The sequence below is a fragment of the Bubalus bubalis genome, chromosome 6 (assembly GCF_019923935.1).
Source record: "Bubalus bubalis isolate 160015118507 breed Murrah chromosome 6, NDDB_SH_1, whole genome shotgun sequence".
Taxonomy (NCBI): domain Eukaryota; kingdom Metazoa; phylum Chordata; class Mammalia; order Artiodactyla; family Bovidae; genus Bubalus; species Bubalus bubalis.
This window is the reverse complement of record NC_059162.1, coordinates 30315040-30336937: the sequence shown is the minus strand read 5'-3', so window position 1 is coordinate 30336937 and position 21898 is coordinate 30315040. Positions and strand designations below refer to the sequence as shown.

At 45.6% G+C, this 21898-nt stretch overlaps 3 long non-coding RNA genes and 1 pseudogene across 6 annotated transcripts; 2 read left to right on the top strand and 2 right to left on the bottom strand.

Annotated features, from left to right (window-relative positions):
* Positions 1-5604: 5604 nt before the first annotated feature.
* Positions 5605-6098, bottom strand: LOC102407947 (annotated as a pseudogene).
* Positions 6099-9279: 3181 nt separating this feature from the next.
* Positions 9280-11193, top strand: LOC123334019. The gene is made up of 2 exons (XR_006551734.1): positions 9280-9538; positions 10313-11193. It is a non-coding gene; the product is annotated as an uncharacterized LOC123334019 (long non-coding RNA).
* A 525-nt stretch (positions 11194-11718) lies between these two features.
* On the top strand, positions 11719-20813 carry LOC123334017. Of its 3 annotated transcripts, none has more exons than XR_006551729.2 (3): positions 11719-11873; positions 17489-17602; positions 20634-20812. It is a non-coding gene; the product is annotated as an uncharacterized LOC123334017 (long non-coding RNA). The 3 variants fall into 3 exon arrangements; XR_006551731.2 differs by lacking the exon at positions 11719-11873 and adding an exon at positions 14485-14702 and having other exon boundaries at positions 20634-20813; XR_006551730.2 differs by lacking the exon at positions 11719-11873 and adding an exon at positions 15320-15456.
* On the bottom strand, positions 12648-14922 carry LOC123334018. Of its 2 annotated transcripts, XR_006551732.2 has the most exons (4): positions 14806-14922; positions 14608-14725; positions 13762-14460; positions 12648-13164 (listed from the first exon to the last, which is right to left on the bottom strand). It is a non-coding gene; the product is annotated as an uncharacterized LOC123334018 (long non-coding RNA). The 2 variants fall into 2 exon arrangements; XR_006551733.2 differs by lacking the exon at positions 12648-13164 and having other exon boundaries at positions 13205-14460.
* Positions 20814-21898: the final 1085 nt, after the last annotated feature.

The window sequence follows — 21898 nt, the reverse complement described above, 5'->3', positions numbered from 1 at the left end:
TTCTTGACCAAGTCCAAGAGCCCCCACCTGGAGCTCATGTTCTCCTATCCAGACCTGGCTTGCCTGCATCTTCAAACACTCCACTGCAAACAGTTCTTCCACCTCTGCCAACAAACTGTTTCTGTCTCCCCTATATATTCATATATATTTATAAAAATAAATGTACATATTGATTATACATTTTTATAAATAGATATATTTAAGGAATGCCTCCTTTGTGCCAAGCTGCCCTTTCATGGGACTGCCCTCTCTTTCCTTCACTTCTGAAATTCTTGGAAACTGTACTTGCTGCCTTACTTTGCTAACTTGCTGGCTTCTTGCAGCACGGCCCACCCTCAGCACTGTACCACGAGGACCCAGAAGGCACCTTCAACTCCTCAGCTGACCTGTGGAGCAGCCCCTCTTCACTCCCTCGTGCTCTGGTCCTGATGACCTGTCCCCTCCCTGCCGACTTCTGTGAGTCAGCGACATTCCCATGAACTCCCCCAAGCCTGTCATCCTGTCTTGTCCTCAGTTGGGCATTACATTTCCTCCCACAGCCTGATGGTGGTCATTTTTTCAAACAGTGTCATAGCTTCTCCCACCAGTGTCAGCTCTCCTGTGGGTAGCTGCATCCCAAATCTGTGTCAGGCTCCAAACTCCTCTCTCGTCCTCAGACCCACATTCCACGTTGATCTCCAGATGCCTCTTCCTGAGTCACCTTACACCTAAATTTCACCTTGTTGTGGTTCTGTCGCCCAGTTGTGTCCAACTCTTTGTGACCCCATGGACTGCAGCGCACCATGCCTCCCTTCACAGATCACCACCTTGTCATGGCAAAGGGGCTTGCATAACCCAGTGAAGCTATGAGCCATGCCGTGTAGGGCTACCCAAGACAGATAGGTTATAGTGGAGAGCTCTGACAAAACCTGATCCACTGGAGGAGGGAGTGGCAAACCACCCTAGTATACTTGTCAGGAGAACCTCCTGAACTGTATAACAGGACAAACTTCACCTTCAGTTCAGTCAGTTCAGTCGCTCAGTCGTGTCCGACTCTGTGTGACCCCACAGACGGCAGCCCACCAGGCTCCACCATCCCTGGGATTCTCCAGGCCAGAACACTGGAGTGGGTTGGCATTTCCTTCTCCAATGCATGAAAGTGAAAAGTGAAAGTGAAGTCTCTCAGTCGTGTCCGACTCTTAGCGACCCCATGGACTGCAGCCTACCAGGCTCCTCCGTCCATGGGATTTTCCAGGCAAGAGTACTGGAGTGGGGTGCCATTGCCTTCTCCATAAAGAGGTATAAAACATGGGTTCTGCCCTCTGGGAGCTTAGGATTTACTCAGAGACACACAAGCAGGTTTGGAAATGTTCTAGAACAACCCTGAGAGTTAATATGAAAAGTGATGCTATAACAAGAGTCACACCACATGACAAAATACTACATGAGCCATCGTCGCTCAGAGAAGGGGGAGGCTGAGGGCAGAGCGACCTGCTGACCTGGGCTCAGCGAGTCCAGGAGGGAGGGGCAGAGAGGATGTAAAGAGCTGGGCTAGGACCATTCAGGACATTCTTTCCACCTGCATTCAACCACACAGGTCACAGTGCTTCTTAACCTGAGGTAGTACAGCTTACCCTGAAGTAGTACTGCACCCTAGGAAGATTTTGGAGGTTTTTTTTTTTTTAATTGTCACAATGACTGAAAGGTGCTATTAGCCTTTAGTACCTGGAAATCAGAAATGATAAATGTCCTGCTATGAGTAGGTTAGTCTCATGCAAAGATTTGTCCTTACAGTAGTGCCAAGGTTGAAAAACACATGCAACGTAATGGGGAATTGACTCCTCCTCACTCCTCCTTGCCCCCTCCATCTTTCCAAGATGACAAAAGAGGGGGGAGGTTTACCCTACCCCACCCCCACCTTGGCTTGGCTTTGTCAAGTCAAACTAGTAAAATCCACATAGAGTGAATGGAATTATTCTGCATCGTGGAAACCATCGCCCAACAGAGGAAATACATGCCTGGGTCCTACTAAACTGAGAAACAGGAAGAAACGTAAGTACAGCTGTAATGAGTTTATTCATATTTTTGCAGGCAAAAAATCTAGAAGAAAGTTGTTTTTAAAACTTTTAGCAATTGTTAGATCAAAAAATAAAATGTTATTTTTATTTTCATGTGAAGTCAGTCCTTGTGTACTTAGCAGTGCTTAGGGCCAATGAAGACATTAATTGGACCCAGGGAGTGTTGCACATGAATATTATACATATATGACTGAGGAGTTGTCATATATGAATGGGAAATAATTGTGATGCTGATGAGATGCTTCTCCAAGAGGTAAGACTAAATCTGCGGCCTAATCAATGGTGCTCTATCTTCTCTAGCGGAAAACAACAGTCCAGTTGGTTGGTCCGTTGGTCGACAAAAAGCTACCCAGTAACCACTAGGTCCCAGGCACTGGGGTAGGTGCTGGAATAAAGCAAGAACCGGGCAACATCCTTGCCCCCTGGGGGTGGGGAGGGAGGAACAGACAAATACCAGAGACTGAGACACATGCCAACTGAGCTATCAAAAGACACGTGCTCCTTGGAAGAAAAGCTCTGACCAGCCTAGACAGCATATTAAAAAGCAGAGACATTACTTTGTCAACAAAGGTCCATCTAGTCAAAGCTACAGTTTTTCCAGTAGTCATGTATGGATATGAGCTGGACTAGAAAGAAAGCTGAGCACCAAAGAATTGATGCTTTTGAACTGTGGTGTTGGAGAAGACTCTTGAGAGTCCCTTGGACTGCAGAGAGGTCCAACCAGTCAATCCTAAGGGAGATCAGTCCTGAATATTCATTGGAAAGACTGATGCTGAAGCTGAAACTCCAATACTTTGGCCACCTGATGCCAAGAACCAGGTCATTGGAAAAGACCCTGATGAGAAAGGAGATGAGAAGTAGAGGAAAAGAATAGGCAGGGGAAAGGTAAGAAGATTGGATTCTGTTCCAAGTACAATTATTTATACTTATTTACATGACCACCTGATGCAAAAACTGACTCATTGGAAAGACCCTGATGCTGGGAAAGACTGAAGGGCAGGAGAAGGGGACGCCAGAGGAAGAGATGGTTGGATGGCATCACCGATTCGATGGACATGAGTTTGAGCAAGCTCCGGGAGCTGGTGATGGACAGGGAAGCCTGGCGTGCTGCAGTCCATGGGGTTGCAAAAAGTCAGACATGACTAAGCAACTGACCTGGACACATACACCTTGATAGACATGAAGGTTACAGGTCAGCAGGGAGCCTAGAGGATGGTGAGTCTGAGAACAGCAATTGGGCAGGTGTAGTCTGACCTCTCAGGGAGGCAGGAAGGGGCCTTGGCCACTAGTCATTTGATGACTGGCTCCCCAGATCTCCCCAGTGATGGAGGAAAGCCCCAGGGACTGAACAGGGTAGGGACGGGCAGCGCTAGGGAAGTCCTGAGAGTCAGAGCCATGAATCAGAGATGAATTCCACACTGCGGGAGGAAACTGGGCTTGACATGGAACAAAGTGCACAGGAAGATGATGGTTGGTCACCAGGAAAAGAGTTGAAGGTATGATCTTGGCCTTATTGGCTGCCGGGCTTATGGGGATGTGGGCTGATTCAAAAGCTCTTGCCAAGGTGTGGATGAGGCATGCAGAAACCAAGAGATGTTGGGGTGATTCTGCCACGGCTCAGTGGAGCTGTAACCTCCCTAAGTCCTAATTAAGGGGAGGCAAGTGAATACTGAAACCAGGGAGGGGGAAAGTAGAGATGAGAAGGCTGTCCCGAGAGAGACTGAAGGGCATAACTAGCCTGGGTCCTTCTCTCAGGGAGGCCACAGGGATTAAATACTGTGACCTTTTTCCCCCGACCTCCAGTCTTCTGTCAGCTCCCATTGGCTGAACCCAACGAGAAGTCAGAGAAAAAAGAGCAGGATCCGAGGAGTGAATGAAGATATGGAACCCAGCATGACCAGTAGGACACAGGCAGCCCTGATACTGCAAAGAAACCTTCCACCGAAAACAAGAGACTGGCTAGCTTCCTGAAGGAAGAGGAACTAGGAACAAGCGTGGCTCCAGCCCCTGTTGTGATTCTTCTACCTTGCTGATCTAACTGCATCAGGTACCATAACCTTCCTCTAGGGATCTCTCTACGTCTCCCATCCCCACTGTCACTGCCTCTGGCCACCACCTTCCCTTGCATTTCTCCAAGTTTCCTGCTTGGTCTTCCTGCCTTAGCCTCTATCCAGTCCCCTCTTCACCTGGCAACCAAATCTTTCTAATGTACTGATCTGAGCATGTCATTTCCTTTGCTAAAACCACCTCACCAACATAAAGTCCAAACATCTTACCATGACTTATGAGGCTCTATCATGGTCTGGCTCTGGTTTACATGTCCAGCCTCATTTCTTGCCGGTTCTACTTTTCCATCTTCCCTCAGCCAAACTTTCCTTCCTAAATCTAGCATGCTATCTATCCAGCCATACAGAACTGCTTTCTAATCTCTAATCCCAGGGCCTTTGCACATGCTGTTTCTTCTCCTGAAAGCCAGGAAGTCAATTTTAACCCAACTTTTGCTTATTCCTCATTACTTCCTTCCAGCTGCCCTTGGCAAGGGCTCAGTGCCTCTCCTGTGTGCTCCTATAGCACTATGGCCCTGCACAGATTGTAGCATTTATTTTAAAAGGTAATTCAAGAGATATTTACTGAATACCTGTCATACATCAAACCCTTACCATCCCAGAACGATGAGTAAAGACTCATGCTGTTCTTTCTGCTTGCCATGTTCTTTTTAAAAAATTCTTCGTTTGACCAACTCTTTTTTTTAAAGTTATTTATTTATTTTATTTTTGGTTGCTCTGAGTCTGTTGCTGTGCATGGGGTCTCTCTAATTGCAGTGAGCAGGGGCTGGTCTTCGTTGTGGTGTGTGGGCTGCTCATTGTGGAGGCTTCTCTTGTTGCGGAGCACAGGCTTCAGGCACATGGTCTTCGGCAGCTGCAGCCCGCGGGCTCAGTAGCTGTGGTACCCTGGCTTAGTTGCTCCACAGCATGTGGAATCTTCCTGGACCAGGGGTTGAACCTATGTTTCCTGCCTGGCAGGCAGATTCCTGTCTACTGTCCCACCAGGGAAGTCCATCTGAACCACTCCTAACCTTTAGGTCTCAGCTAAAATATTTCCTATGAAAACTTGGCTTCCTTATTCTCTCTCACAGCATGCTGTGTGATTTAGCTTACTTGATAGTGCTGTCTCCCTCTCCACAGCCAGGAAGATGCCGTATCTGCTCCGTCGCCCACTGTGTGCCTGCCCAGCCCTAGCTCTGAACCGGGTACTCAGTGGGCATTGGTCACACACGTGTGGAGCGAGGGAAGGCAATTGTGTTCTCTCGTCAGACTATGAAAGGGAGTAAACCATGACTGGATGCTCCAGGGATGTCTGTGGGACCTGAAACTTAAGACAATTTGAAGGACCCTCTTTAAGAAAAATAAAAAATTACAAATCCAAAATTGGGTGTGAAAGTGGATCTTTGCTTAGATTGAGAAAAATGACAACAAACTGTAGGACTCTTTTTTTTTTTTTTTTGGTTGTCAAATGATCCTTTATTTTTCTTTTTCCTTTGCAGTTCTTAACTAGCGGGGCACTCCACTGTGCCACTGTTGATATCGTCTATGATGTCGTGAGGGTGGCGGCCTGCAGACTGGGTCCCCAGGATCTCTTTAATGGTTCCAGAAAGTTCTCTAGCTAGAGACCGATGCCACGTCTGCTGGGCAGTGTTGACGATCTCATCAAAAGTGATGTTTCCACTGTGCTTAATGTTTTTCTGCTTCTTTCTGTCCCTTGGTGGTTCCTTGAGGGCTTTGATGATCAGGGCAGAAGCAGAAGGTACCACCTCAATCTGGGCTTGTCTGTTCTGAATGGTCAGTTTCACTGTAATCCTCAGACCCTTCCAATCACCAGTTGCCTTGGCGATGTCATCACCGACCTTTTTTGGAGACAGACCCAGAGGGCCGATCTTGGGGGCCCGGGCAGACGTGGCACCAACTTCCCACCGGTGCACCTCAGGTACACGACGTTGATCTCTTTGGGGTCGAATTCAGGCGGCATGGTGGAGGCAGCTGGTGTCGGATGAACCTGGATTTGGGACGACTGAAGAAAGTTGCACCTTTGCCTCCTCCGAGCCGAAAGCTGAAAGCTGTAGGACTCTTAAAGTTGAAATATTTCACAAATATCACAAGATACAGAAAAGTAGTAATACAATGTTTTTATTAATTGCCTAGCACACTGCTGTAATACTTTTCTTCCTCTGCATTTTTTGTTTGAATACTCTTTTCTCACCTCTTTATATAACAACAGTTTTGTCATCTTTTCTATATAGAAAAAGGAAAGTGAATTAAGTCTTTCCTCCAGCATAATAAAAATAAGATTTATTATTGATGATTGGAATACATAAAACATGTGACTTCACAACCAGACATACTTGCCGTTTGTAGGGCTGCTATAGTTTATACTTTACAAACATATTCTGATAAGTCCTATTTGGCATAATTGTCATCAAAAAAGAAAAAAGGTATAGCATAGAATTGCATCACTGTATTACTGAATATTCCTAGTATATATGACTTGGTATCTGTGAGAACTGAATCCTGCATTTAGAATTTTACACATAGAAGATTTTCCCATAGACTAGCTTTTGGTTCTGTACAATTCAAATCTTGTTTCTCCTGCACTACCCACATACTTCCACTGCCAGTTTCTGTAGGATGTATTCAAATCTGATACGAACTTTGGCCCTGCTCCTTAGTGCCACGTGCCAGAGGAGAAGATACCATGGGCAATAGGAGGGTTCCTGGAAGCTACTTCCACACTGAGATGGCTAGAGAAGTTTATTTAAAAAGTGACTGCAGGACTTCCCTGGTGGTCCAGTGGTAAAGAGTCTGCCTGCCAGTGCTGGAGACACGGGTATGATTCCTAATCTGGGAAGATCCCACATGTCGAGGAACAACTAAGCACCTGCGCCCCAACTACAGAGCCCACGCTCCACAGCAAGAGAAGCCACTGCAACGAGAAGCTCATGCGCTAGAACGAGAGAGTAGCCCCAGCTCCCCGCAGCTGGAGAGAGCCCATGAGCAGCATGAAGACCCAGTGCAGCCAAAAAAATCATAGTAAAGAAATAACATTTTTAAAAAGTGACTGCAAACCACCTAATACACCCCCGCAGAATGCAAACCTAATCGTGTCCCCTACTTACTTGCCCTGGGCCAGATCCCGTCAATGCCACTTCATTGATGCTCTACCCTGGGGGGAGTGTGACAGAGTCTAAGCAGAAAGAGACGGCATTCCTAACTGAGAGTGGTTAAAATAACTTACCTTTTCAAAGTTGACCAAAACATGAACAGCATTGCTAGCTTCCCTTTCAGGACTTGTGCTGATGGGATGCCCTAAAGCTTAGGCTTCCTTCACTTCATGGTAAGTTTGTATCTTAGTTGTTATTGCATGTTGCCCCGGCACCTCTCCTGGCCCAGAGTACAGTGGTCCCCCTAATCTTTTTGTTTTCTACAGTTTCAGTTACCCTGTAGTCAGCCATGTCAGAAAATATCAAATGGGAAATTTCAGAAATAACAATTCAGAAGTTTAAAATTACATGCTATTCTTAGTAGCCGAAGAATCGATGCTTTTGAACTGTGGTGTTGGAGAAGACTCTTGAGAGTCCCTTGGTCTGCAAGGAGATCCAACCAGTCCATCCTAAAGGAAATCAAACTTGAACATCCATTGGAAGGACTGCTGCTGAAGCTGAAGCTTCAGTACTCTGGTCACCTGATGCGAAGAAATGATTCATTAGAAAAGACCCTGATGCTGGGAAAGACTGAGGGCAGAAGGATAAGGGGACGACAGAGGATGAGATGGTTGGGTGGCATCACCAACTCGATGGACATGAGTTTGAGCAAGCTCCAGGAGTTGGTGATGGGCAGGGAAGCCTATTGTGCTGCAGTCCATGGGGTCGCAAAGAGTCGGACATGACTGAGCGACTCAACAGAACTGAGTAGTGTGATGAAATCCCGAGTATCCTACTTCATCCCACCTCCTCCCACTGAGACATGAATCATCCTTTCATTCAGGATGTCTCTCCCATTAGCATTTAGTAGCCATCTCGGTTACTAGCATGACCATCATATTGCGGTGCTTGTGTTTGAGTCACCTTTGTTCTACTTAATAATGGCCCCAAAGTGCAAGAGTTGTGATGCTGGCAATTTGGACATGCCAAAGAGAAGTCACAAAGCGCTTTCTTTAAGTGAAAAGGTGAAAGTTCTACATTTAATAAGGAAAGAAAAAAATCCTATGCTGAGGTTGCTAAGATCTATGGTAAGGATGAAACTTTTGTCTGTGAAATTGTGAAGAGGAAGAGAAATTCATGCTAATTTTTTTGTTTGTTTATTTTGTATTGGGGTATCGGCAATTAACAATGTTGTGATAGTTTCAGATGAAGAGTGAAGGGACTCAGTATATACATGTACCTAATCTCCGCTAAATTCCCCTTCCATCCAGGCTGCCACATAACACTGAGAAGTTTGTGCTAGCTTTGTCGAACCTCAGACTGCAAAAGTTAATGCCACAGTGTGTGATAAGTGCTTAGTTGAAATGGAAAATTTGTACCATAAGATATTTTGAGAGTGAGAGAGAGGGAGGGAACATGTTTATATAACTTTTATTCTAATATATTGTTATAACTGTTCCATCTCTTACTGTGTTAATTTATAAATTAAGCTCTTTCACAGGTATGCGTGTATAAGGAAAAACATAGTGTATATAGGGGACTACAGTCTCAGTCATCCACTGGGTGTCCTGCAACATATCCCCTTGGGTAAGGGGGACTGTGGTAGTTTGCTTAATAAATACAGGCTGAGTGAGAAAAAGTGTTGCTTGGACTCATTATCCAGGAGATATTCTTTTCTGCAGTAGATCTAATTGCCTTGATTTAAAGCTGGTGCTCAAGAAATAGTTCAGTAGAGTTATTGATAAGAGGCCATGGGAGGGGGGAAGAGGGGACTGCTAGGCGGGGTGAGTTTCCCATCCCCTCCTCACTGGGCAAAGAAGCCAATGCCAACACATCATCTGCCCTCATTAGCGGCCACGCTGCCCTGGCTGCCCTCTCTGGGTAATTCTAATTGGCTCCAATCAAGGAGAGCCGAGTCCAGGCTTTATTAACACTGACAGCAGCCCCTCTGTTAGCATCGCAGGTAGAAAGGTCACATTGGAAACACCATTTCCGAGCGCAGAGTAATTACGGACAGAACCCATTGTGGCTTTCACAGCTATGCTGAAGAATCCTTATTTATCCAGCCCTGCTGCTGGGGGCCTTCTGTGTCCTGCTTCTATTTTCTTCCTTGTTGTGAGGAGGGTTGGCTTTACGAGTCACACATAAGTTTTTTCTTCATGGCTGAAGGTCCAGCAAACAAAACCAGTTTGGATCCCCAAGGAACTCCACGGGGTTCCACTGCTGAAGAGTTCGAGTCTAAAATTCCAGGGAAAGGAGAATGGGCTGCACTTCTAGACAAAAGATGGTGGGTCATTGGTGCTTGTGTGCTACATTGCTTCAGTCGCACCTGACTTTTTGTGACCTTGTGGACTGTAGCCCGCCAGGCTCCTCTGTCCATGGGGTTCTCCAGGCAAGAATACTGGAGTGGGTTCCCATGCCCTCCTCCAGGGGATCTTCCTGACTCCGGGATTGAACCTGTGTCTCTTGTTTCTCCTGCACTGGCAGGAGGATTCTTTACCACTAGCGCCACCTTTACATGAGAACCAAGGACACTTCACACTTTCTTGCAGCTGCTTAGCATGTGCAGCTCATCTGCTACGCTTGGGTGAAATCTTCCCTGATCCTCAGGCAGTGAGTCGATCCTCTCTTTGTGCTCCCACAGCATCTGGCTCACGTCTCTATTATAGGACTCGTCCCACTGTATTTTATTTATTTGCTTAGCCATCTGTCTTTCAAGATGGACTGCCAACTCCTTGAGGGCACTGACAAAATCATTCATATTTATATTCTTGGTTTATTCCCTAGCTCAGGCCCTGGCACTTGGTAAATATTTATTGTATGATTCTCCAAATGAAGGGAGTGGAAGACTGATAATAATATTGTGAACCAGTGTGGGCCTAGAGTTGTACAGTAGAAACAGCATGTCAGAGTGGTTAATTTGGGCTTTTGGTGTCAAACTGGTTTAGATTGCAGCTCCACCACTATGTTAATTAGGATTAGGTTTGGCTGTAAATGACAGAAAGCCCCAAATAATGGTGGTTTAATCAAGCTGGGTGTTTATTTCTCTTTCATGTAAAAGTTGAGACGTGGTTACCTCAAGATGGCTGAGTGGACTTGGCTCCATGGAGTCCGCGGAAACCCAGGCTCCTTCTACCTTGTGGCTCTGCTATTTGTGGCCTTGGTCATGTCACGGCTCAAGCTGGCACCCTTCCAGCTCCAGCTCTCAGGCCAGCATTCCACCAGCAGGAAGGAGGAAAGAAGACTGACATTTCCAGGAAGTTGCACATAGCATCTTTTAAACTTTTTATTTTGTACTGGGGTATAGCCGATTAACAAACAATATTGTGACAATTTCAGGTGAACAGCAAAGGGACCTAGCCATACATACACATGTATCCATTCTCTCCCCGACTCCCCTCCCATCCAGGCCACCATACAACATTGAGGAGAGTTCCCTGTGCTATACAGTAGGTCCTTGTGTACAAAGCATTTTTGCTTACATCTTGTTATCCATGATTTAGTCACATGGACTTGAATAGTTTCAACAAAATCTAGCAAATAAATATAGTCTTGATTCTAGAAGGCCACATATTCAGCTAATAATGGGAATCTATTATCCTACAAGGAGAAAATGGATTTTAGAGGATGTGGTTGTTTAGTCGCTAAGTCGTGTCTGACTGTTTGCAGCTCCATAGACTATATAGCCTGGCAGGCTCCTCTGTCCATGGGATTTTCCAGGCTAGAATACTGGAGTGGTTTGCCATTCCCTTCTCCAGGGGATCTTCCAGACCCAGGGAGCAAACTTGCGTCTCCTGTGTCTCCTGCGTTGGCAGGCAGATACTTTACCATTGAGCCACCAGGGAAGCCCTTAGAAGAAAATAGTCCCTATCATACTTGTTTACTAATCATGTAACTTTGGGGAAGTGAATTAACCTCTCTGATTCTCTGTTTCCTCATTCAAGAGTTTAAGGAATGCAAGCAGATGCCTTAGCAAAGCACCTGGGACTTAAATGGTTCAGTTTAATGATTATTATTACTGTGGTGTGGCTAGGCTGGCAGAAAGAGCTGTCCCTAGTGGGGAGCTTGTACACTCCAGTCAGACTGCCTGAATCTGGTCTTAACTAATACCACTTACCTGCTGTATGACTTGGGGTTAGTTACTTGACCTTTCTGAGCCTTTTCTCATCTATAGAATTTCTCATCCATACAATGGGGGTAATAATACTCCTTTCTTCATAAAGTTATGAGGATCATTTGAGATATTTATGTAAAGCATTTTGCTTAGTACCTAGCAGTAAATACTCTTCATGGTTGGCTTCTTCTATTGTCAGTCAAGGCCAACCCTGAATGACCTTCAGATGGGCCATGAGGAGGATGATGGAGAAAATTCCATAGGATTCTGCCCAGCCACGAGACTCCAAACTCAATTCACTCTATGGGGGCGGGACCACTGCTGTAACCACGAGGCAATAAATTAACTTGGCCAACAGTGACTGCACGAGTACGCTTGCATTCTGAATCGCCTCCAAATGGAGCTGACTTTCAATGCAATGAGAACGTCCTCTGTCTTCCTGCTTGTTTCTATTTCCCAAGGCTGTCAGCAGTTCTCACCAAGTGGGGGCTTTTCCCAAAGGGGTCAGGTAAGACGCTCTGGGAGGAGAAGTGTGGAGAGCCAGAAGGGATTTCTGGCTGGGGCAGGACTGAAGGGGGTTGTGCATTTGGGTTGGGACTTCTGTCCCTTCAGGCAGAAGTTGCAGGAAAGCAGAAAATATGCCAGGATCAGGTCAGACAGAATGCAACTTGATGAAATGAGCAAAATCCACCATATCGCTTCTGCTCAGCCTCCTGGGATTAGTGGTTAGGTTCTCCAAGTTGCCTGAGTATTTATTATCAGGAGACCCAATGCTCTGCAGCCTGGGAAGAGCCAAAGGCACAGAACTTTCTCAGGTAACTTGTTGTTGGTTTGGTTTTTTACGGCAGCCAAAATGGGACCCTCTGTCATTTACCCCCTGTGTTCACAGGCTGCTTCCTACCTCAGTGCTAGCTGAGTAGCTGCCAGGGGTCCCTGAGAGGCAGGAAAGTCTGGGTGGGAAAATGCATAATCACGCCTGACTCTAGCTCGCTGGCTCCCAGCCCTTCCTCCCCACCCAGCCTTCCCTCTGTGCTGACCTCTCCATCAGTCACCACAGCCTCAGGGTGATTCCTGGGCACCCACCTGTAAACGGAACCACTGTTTGATACCAGAAAACTCCCAGTTAAACCAAGAATCAGCCGCTTTTCTGCAGTCTGCTAAAGAATGGGTCATTTGAAGTGAAAACTTGGAAACAACTTAATGACTAAGGAAAGGAGGAGTGTGCAAATGAGGGCTCCATCACTTCAAGTGATCTTATGCGCCATTAAAAAGATAATTGTGATGATTATGTGGTGATGTGAGAAAATGCTTCTATTATGATGTTAAATGAAAATATAAAATCTCATCTTTGCATAACTGTAAAAATTACATGCGTATCTGGACAAAGAAACAAAGGAACACCAAAAGAAAAAATTGAGGTGATAGGGTTATGGGTATCAATTTGTCTTTATGTATTCTGATATCAATTCTTGCTATTTGCACCTATCACATACTTCTGCCCCACCCCAAAAAAGGAAAAAGAATTCAGACCACTGGAATTTGCTAGTCTGTGCTCCTTTGCTTATTTTGATATCAACTTTTCAATGTTCTCAGGAAAAGACATGACTATTTTAAGTTGAAAGCAAACTCCAGATGAAGCCTCTTCAATTCTCCTCCCAGTAGGTGGTAAACGATGAAAGCAGATCCTTAAGGGCCAAATCAATCCCGCCCTTGCACTGAGGGCTGTTAACAACGGGGTGGGGGGTCGGGAGCTCAGGTTCCGAGCATCTGAATTCCAGGATTGCCTTCCGCAGGCTCACCTGAAGTAGGAGTTAGAGGCAGGGCCAGTTACTGTTTGGATCTGGGAACAAAACCACCCACCCCAAAGCTCCTGACTCTTTGAGTTTGGCTGAGTGAACAGGAGAAATAAGAAATCATCACTTAACAATGACCCAGAATTTCAGGAGCTGCTTTAATACCATTCCTGCCACCAGCTTATTGTGTAAACTGGAGAGAATTGCTCAGCCACTCTCCAGATTAAGGGGCCAATTGTAACCTGTCTCTAAATGGCTGATGGTCAGAAAAACAAATGACAACAACGGCACCAAGCACTCTGAGAACAAAGCAAGTCTATTGGAAAGAACATGGGGTCTGGAATCAGAAACTCTGGATTCAGGCCAAGGCTCTGTTACTCTTGAGCAGTATGACTTTAGGCTAATAGCTTCTTAGGCTCAGTGTTTCATCAATAAAATGAGGATAATACTCTCCACTCAGTGGGATTGTTGTGAAAATTAAGTGAGCTCAGGTATGAGAAAACAGCTTTATAAATCGTAAAGCATATGTGTTAGTTTGCTAGGGCTGCTATAACAAGATACCATGGACTGGGTGGTTCAAACAACAGAAATGTCATTTCTCACAATTCTGGAGTCAAGTCTGAGATTAGGTGTCAGATGAAGCAGTCATTTCTTCCTGAGGCCTCTCTCCTTGCTTTATAGAGATGGCCATCTCTCTCTGTATCTTCATCTTGTCTTTCCTCTTGTGTTGTCTCTGTCCTAATCGCCTCTTCTTCTTATAAGGACAGCAGTCATATTGGATTTGGGCTCACTCTAATGACCTCAGTTCAACTTAATTACTTCTTTAAAGACCCTGTCTCCAAATACAGTCACATTCTGAGGCATGGGGGGTTAGGACGTCTACATGTCAATTTTAGGTAGATTCAGCCTGTAATAGAACTATATAAATATTTTTCTGGACCTACCCAGGACTGCCCATGATGGGCCTTTAGAACACAGTGGAAAAGAGCCTTGCTGGTCATTTTCTATTATGGCATCAAGGCAAGAGGCAGTCAGAGACTGCCAAAACTCTGAGTAAGCTTCTCTAGCTGCAGGGCCAAAACCTTCTGAGGCTCTGCTGCCACCAGTCTTGTTCAGCAAATAAACAAGCCGTCTTCCCTTTGGGTTCAGGATGCTTTTTTGTAGGAAAGGAGTTATTAGTACTTAATAGCTTCTAACTCACGGGGAAACAGGTTTGTGTGGGCTGTGGGTGTTTGTCTCTTTTTACTTGGACGGGTGTCTTGGAGAACAGCCCATCCAGGTCTTTTAAGGAGCTCTCATCTGCTGATGGATAAAACACAAATAGGGAGCCCAGGTCATTTTTCAAAAGTATTTACTTTCACCTGCTGGGAAAAGGCCTCAGCAAACATTTATCAAGTGCCTCCTTGGTGCCTGGGGCTGACTGAGGAGTGGGAGGGGAGTTTGGCTTACTTAGCAAACACTCTGCTTGACCCACGAGGAAGAGAGGAGACCTGTCGCAGTGTCAGGAGCTGGGAATGTACTTCTGTGGACACTACAAGCTGAAGGTAAAGCAAAGCAGAGGAGGGTCCTGTCAGGAAGTCCGGCAGTCTGGGCTGTTAGGTTATTTTGGTCTTTTAGGGAGATCAGGAAGAGACATGTCTGGCTTACCCACGAGCCGTCCCTGAGTGGCACAGAAGCTGGTCCCGATAATTTTACAGTCACTCTGGGTCCCTGGGTTTCCAACATGGTGTGGGGAGGAGAGGGCTCAGTACTCTTCATGAGAACCTGATTCCAATTTAAGGCCAATTGATTTGCCCTCCTTCCAAATATCTAGAATTTAGTCTAGCGGATAGAGGCTCTAGCTATATCAATTTGCACCTTGGCCCCCAGATGGTTCTCTCCTATTGACCAGAAGTCGAGGACTTGTGTTGTTTTTGCCTGCCCAGTTTACCCTCTTACTTCTAGAAATAAAGCCACTTTTTTCTCCATTACATGTGGTTCAGGTGCCGCTGCCCTCACCTCCCCCAACACGGGGAGGTACCTGTCCTCAGTCTGGCCAATGAGAATAGACCTCTCACCCTTGACACCAATGATTGGCACAGGGTTGGGCACATGATTGAAACACAGGTAATCAGCATCTGTTTTGGTCATTGTTATGAAAGCCAGAGGAGAGAGGCTCTGCCTTCCTTTTGGATAATAAGCCTTGTTCTGAAGCTCCCATTCAGCCATCTCCACCAGTGTTGAGGGGTACAGGAAACCACACCATCTGGAGGAAATAAAGCCAATGAGCAAAGAGAAACACAGCTGAGAGATGTAAAGGTAAAGGGAACCTTAAAGTCAAAGTTTGAGCCCCTGAATCCACCTCTTCCCAGGAGCCAGTAAATCTCCTATTCTGCTTATCCTCCTTTGAAGTGGGTTTCTGCTACTTGCCATGGAAAGAAAATCCTGATTGTTGTAACAGGGTTATACCAAGGCTTGTATCAGGCCTCCATGGAAGTAGTCCGATTTTCTCATGCTCAGCCTATCATGTTTCCCCCTGGCTGGAGCCCTGATTATTATAAAACTAATTATGGGCAGAGTATGGGGGCCAGAATCACTCAGGGATTGTCTCACCAGTGATGATAACAGTTTACATTTGGGTTTGGTTTGGGGCGGGGGCTTTTGTTTAGGCTTGCAAAATGCAAGCCCATTCTGACTCCAAGGCCTTACTGAAGCCTTTCTGACTCAATTTTCAGGAGTCACCCTCTGAACATTTGCTCTGCATTAACCTTTGTTTCCTTCTGCACAAAGTACTTGAATTGTCTCTCCTCTCATACGTAAGCCTGACAGCTTGGGTTTCTTTCCCTGTTGTGTGACGGTGTGAGGGTTTGGACAGGAGCCTGATGGTGATTCTTTTTTGTTGTTTTTGTTGCTGTCAAGTTATACCTTCTTAAAGGTCGCCTCTTGTCCTTTGAAGCAGATTTAAAAAAAAAAAATGGCTATGTGTCTTATGCCCTATATGTATAAAGAGCCTTTTATTATTGATGAAGATATATTATTCCAGGAGACTCTCAGCTTATCCAGGTCAAGAGCTGGGCACCTTTCTCCAGACCGTGTTCAGCCTCTAGTCCCACAGTGATGTGAATACAAAGCAGTCTTCACTGCAAGTGTTCAGCACACAGGCCTAAACCCAGGCACAGTGTATGGCATGCAAAAAGAGGCCCACTTTCTGGAATGGATGCATGAACATGTATGGCTCAGTCCCTTTGCATTCACCTGAAATTATAACAACATTGTTAACCAGCTATACCCCAATAGAAAATAAAAAGTTTTTTGTTTTTTTTTTAAAAGAAGAGGTCCACTTTCTGCTTTAGCTTCTGGGATGCTAGTTAACTCAGAGAAGGAAGACCAGGGAGAGGAGTAGTACCCCTACATTCTATCCCTTTATTTCTCTGAAGATTGATGATGATTATAATTTGTTGAGGATCTGCTAATGTGCCAGGTACTTTAAGTAAGTGCTTGGCATGTTATCTAAAAAAAAAAAAAAAAAAAAAAACAAACTCAAAAGAATTGTTGTATGGGGTAGAGTATTATTCTCATTTTATAAGTTAACAAACTCAGAGATGTTAAGAGACTACCTGAAAGAAATGGAAGGGCTATTCTGAAGCTAGAGGCGGCCCTGGAGTCTTGAGGGCTGGCAGGTGGCCAGCACACAGGTGGGAGCTGCCGGGTGGTCTGCAGGCCCCCAGAAGATACAAGACCGAGATCCTGGACAGGCTCCAGGACGGTGAGCCCTGTGTAACCTCCCCAACCCCCAGCTCCCACCCACAAAGCCAGACACATCCCCCAGTGGGGTGGCAGGTGAGTGGCTGTATCACCTTCCTGAAACACTTGCTGACTCAATGTTATATTTTGTCATTTTGTTGATTACATTCGTTAATATAATCTTGTGAATGGCTCTTATAAGATGTGGACCTGAGGTAAACCATCATTTGGTTTATTGTACTAGTTTTCCCCATGCATTTCACATACTAAGCAAAGCAAAGTGTTTATAAAATTCTTAATCTGAGACCCTCGGGCCAGTAAGCAGAGGTTATAGTTCTTTTTTGGTCCCACTGGTGAGTTAAATTCCTGAGTAGCTCTGAGTTATCTGTGTCAGTAAAACGTGGGTCAGGCAGAGTGAGAAACATGTTGCAGTATTGACTCTCAGATGCTAAAGCCAAAGCCCTTTTAAATTGTTTTGCCAAGGGTAGCAAAGCCAGTAAGTAGGCTCAGGCATGGGAGGGCCAGGGATCGCCACTGATCTTTATTTTTCAGATTTGAGAGTCTTGTGGCCTTTACAGAATCCATTCCCCATTCTCTCTACCCACAGAATTCATATCAGAATTGTGCAAACGGAAATATCCAAGAAAACAACTATAGTCCCAGGTTACCTGGTTGGTAGCTGGTACAATGGGGCCAGAGCCCACGCACAAGCATTTCCCAGGTAAGTGTATTCTTGTGAACTAGTGATGCTGATTCTTCAATGTGGGAGAAAGCGAGGCTGCTGCCTTCCCCTTCACAAGCATCTGCCTTACCTGATTAGACTCTGATGTGTCTAGAAATGAGGCCAGTGAAACAACCAGAGTGCAAGGCAGTGTGACACATGTTCTTCAAAATTCCTCTTGTCTTTCCCGTGGAGCAGCAGTGGTTACCCTTTCTCTTGGTTTTAGCCCCTGGATGTGTCTTGGACGTGTTTTTGGCTTTTTCTTAAGGGACACACTTGGGCAAGGATTTGAACAGATGTCTGCCCCTGGAGGCTTTCATAGCTTTTCTGGCTGTCCTTTGTGTTCAGCCTTATTTCTCGCTTTCATCTTTCATTCTACTTTTAATTCTCACTGGCACGTGGAAGACTATGCACATTAGAGAAAGAAGCCGTCTCTGGGCAGGTGTAGCCTGAGCTGGGCTGCATGGCTTGGGTGAGATGGACTGGATTTCAGCCCCCAACTTCCCCTTCAGTGGGTGTTTCTGTGCAGTGAACACCCTGCACAACTGGATGTGGTGGCCCTACTGAATCTTGCTGTGTTCTTACATCTTCGCTAGCTTCAGAGCAAGGCCAGGTGTAAAATGAATGGATGAATGAGACATACACGAGTAGGCTGGTTCCCCACTGCTAGGTTGAGAGGAGCAGGTGCTCATAGAAGAGTGTTGTGTACATCTGGTGGAGGGAAGAGTGAGCAGTGATGGAGGAGGTTGCTTGAAAAATGCAGATTCTCTGAGCAGGGTCAGCGCCCGGAGTGAGGGTGAACCTGGCCTAGATGGGCATTCAGACTGGAATTTGAGAAACCTGGATGTGATGATTTTGGAGCAGGGGCAGTGATGTGATTTGATGCCAAACAACAGCTGAAATATACAGCAAGAGTTGTCATTACCTGAGCCGAGCCAGTGCCTTAGGAAAGGCAGGAGGGAGAGGAGAGGCTAGGAGGATGATAATCATGGACTATTTCCCAAGGTCTGGGGGAATGTATTCTACCTTTGCTGACTATATTACAATTGCTTCCCTCCTCTGTTGGATAAACATTTGCTGAGTTTCTCCTATGTGCCAGGGGTTTTGATATAGAGCTCATAATGGAGAATACACACATGCAAAGCAACAATGGCTATTGGTCTAATATAACAGGTGCTATTAGCCAATAATGAGTTAATAACAGGGAAAGGAGAGGGATGACGCTCTGTTTAAGTAATTATGTGCATAAGACTGTTCTTTGCTAAGATATGGAACCCAGGCACCACAAACTGAGAGGAACAATACAAAAGAAGCAAGTTTGCTGAATGTGAGAATAGGAGTTCAGCAGATTGCACTTGAGGTGGGACCCCAAGAAATGGGCCATAGACAGATATGTTCCAGGAAGCCAAGCTCCAGGAGGACAGGGCTTTCTGCCTACTTTGCACAACTCTGCAGCCCTCTGGCACATGTCAGGTGCTCTATGGATATCTGTGGAATGGGCGTACAAGTCAGACAGGGGTATCCCTAGGGAAGACCTTCCCATTGCCCTACTCGCATCTTTATTTGTTTATTTATGTCTGCACTGGGGCTTCCCTTATGGCTCAGTTGGTAAAGAATTCATCTGCAATGGAGGAGACCTGGGTTTGATCCCTGGGTTGGGAAGATTCCCCCGGAGGAGGGCATGGCAACCCACTCCAGTATTCTTGCCTGGAGAATTCCCCTGGACGGAGGAGCCTGGCGGGCTACAGTCCATGGGGTCACAAAGAGTCAGACGTGACTGAGCACAGTACAGCACATGTCTGCTCTGGGTCTTCATTGCTGTGTGGGCTTTCTCTAGTTGTGGCAGCAGAGGCTGCTCTTTGTCGCGGTGCGCAGACTTCTTACTGCGGTGGCTTCTCTTGTTGCGGCTCGCGGGCTCTAGGGCGCAGGCTTCAGTGGTTGCAGCTCATGGGCTTAGCTGCTCCACAGAGTGTGGGATCTTCCTAAATGGGGGATCGAACCTGTGTCTCCCGTGTTAGCAAGCAGATTCTTAATCACTGGACCACCAGGGAAGTGCCCCTACACCCATCACGATGCTGCCCTCACTCTGCGACTCACCCTCAGAGCCCACTTCACAGTGTATTAACTGACTGTCACATAGGAGGTGCTCAATAAGTATTTCTTAATGATCAGTAGATGTGATAATGCATTATTAATATATCCATTAATCTAACAGATACTGTATTCATAAAATATAGACATTATATATAGATTAACAGATAATATGCCAAAGATTTCAAGGGGAATTAGGCTATAATGACATTGTCCACCAGACAGCAGAAACATAGTTTCTTCATTCCTGCTTCCTCTTTCCCTTCCCTCATGAGCCCTCTAAACTCTCCCATTAACTGGGGTGTTCCTCTTTGGCTCCCAGCTGGCACCCCTCAGCGAACATAACAAAAGCCTGCTTGTCACCCAGCAGAGGTCTTCAGGGCTTCTCTCTGTGGACCAGTTCAACCTGCCACAGATGGAGCTGGGGCTCAGACGAGTCTGGGCAGGAAATATAGACTCAGAGCCAAGGGGAGAGGGAGGTGGATGCAGAGGCAGAGGGAGAGAAGGAGCTGAGTCGAGACCTTGTGAAACCCTGAAGGTGCGGAGGGAGAAAGAGGAGCCTTATGTGTACCTGGGTTCCATCTGCTCACCTTCCCAGCTTCATGCATGGTGTGTGTTGGGCCCATCACTGCAGTGTTAGATAGCAGCATAGTATCAGGAACAAAATAAGCAATAAATGGTTCTTGAATGAGGAAAATTCCTGCACTTCCCATCAAAATGGACCCCTTGCTCTAGTAATTCCAAAGTAAGTTCAGTTTCCAGAACATGTCATGTTCTTTTTTTACCTGTTTTCATCCATTCATCCATCCACCTGTTTATTCACTCAACAGGTCCAATGCCAAAGCCATTCCCACATTTAGGGGTTTTGTTATGGCAGCAGTCCACTTCCAGGTACCAAAAATGTGTGGGTATACTTTAAATTTTCTGCATCCCCCACCAGACTGAAAGCCCCTTGAGCACAGTGAACTGAGTTCGCCTCTGCCTTGCCCTGAAGGCCCCGCCCTGACCGGACCCTGGCCCTGTCTGAGACACAACAGTTATAGGCCTGCATCAGCTCTTCAGGCATCGCCTTTTATCCTGGTATCATGATACAGTTCAGACAGCTTAACAGCCAAATGGGCAGCTAAAGAAGAAGTACTCCTCCAAAGAGGTGACCACCAGAAACCAAGGGGAAAACAATGGCTCTCTGTAAACGCTCTTGGGAATTTAAAAGGCTACGGGAAATTGGTCCAGTGATCGACTACGGAACCAACTTCAGGATTCTCATCTGGACGGAGAATTTTTTAAATATTAATTTTTTGTTGAAATATAGCTGCTATATAATATATAAATTACAGGTGTATACTATAGTTAGTGATTCACAATTTTAAAGGTTATACACCATTTATAGTTATAAAATATCGCCTATATTCCCCATGTTGTACAATATATCCATGTAGCTTATTTTATACCTGATAGTTTGTACTTCTTAATCCCTCATCCCTATATTGGCTCCCTCCCACTGATAACCACGTGAGTCTGCTTTTTTTTTAATTCTGTTCATTAGTTTTTGTATTTTTTGGATTACACATGTAAGTGATACCATACAGTATTTGTCTTTCTCTGACTTTTGCACTTGGTATAATGCCCTCAAAGTCCTTCCACGTTGTTTCAAATGGCAACATTTCATTCTTTTTATAGACTACTACCTGGAAGTGGACTGCTGCCATAACAAAACCCTTAAATGTGGGAATGGCTTTGGCATTGGACCTGTTGAGTTAATAAACAGGTGGATGGATGAATAGATGAAAACAGATTAAAAAAGAACATGATATGTTCTGGAAACTGAACTTACTTATATAGCTGAGTAGTGGTATTCCATTGTACATATATACCACATTCTCTTTATCTGTTCATCTGTTGGTGGACACTTAGGTTGCCTCCATATCTTGGCTACTGTAAATAATGCTGTTATGAACACTGGGGCACATGTATCTTTTCGAATTAGTATTTTCATTTCTTTTGGATATATACCCAGGAATGGAATTGATGGGTCCATACTCTTGCCTGGAAAATCCCATGGACAGAGGAGCCTGGTAGGCTGAAGTCCATGGGGTCGTGAAGAGTCGGACACGACTGAGCGACTTCACTTTCACTTTTCCTTTCGTGCATTGGAGAAGGAAATGGCAACCCACTCCAGTATTCTTGCCTGGAGAATCCCAGGGA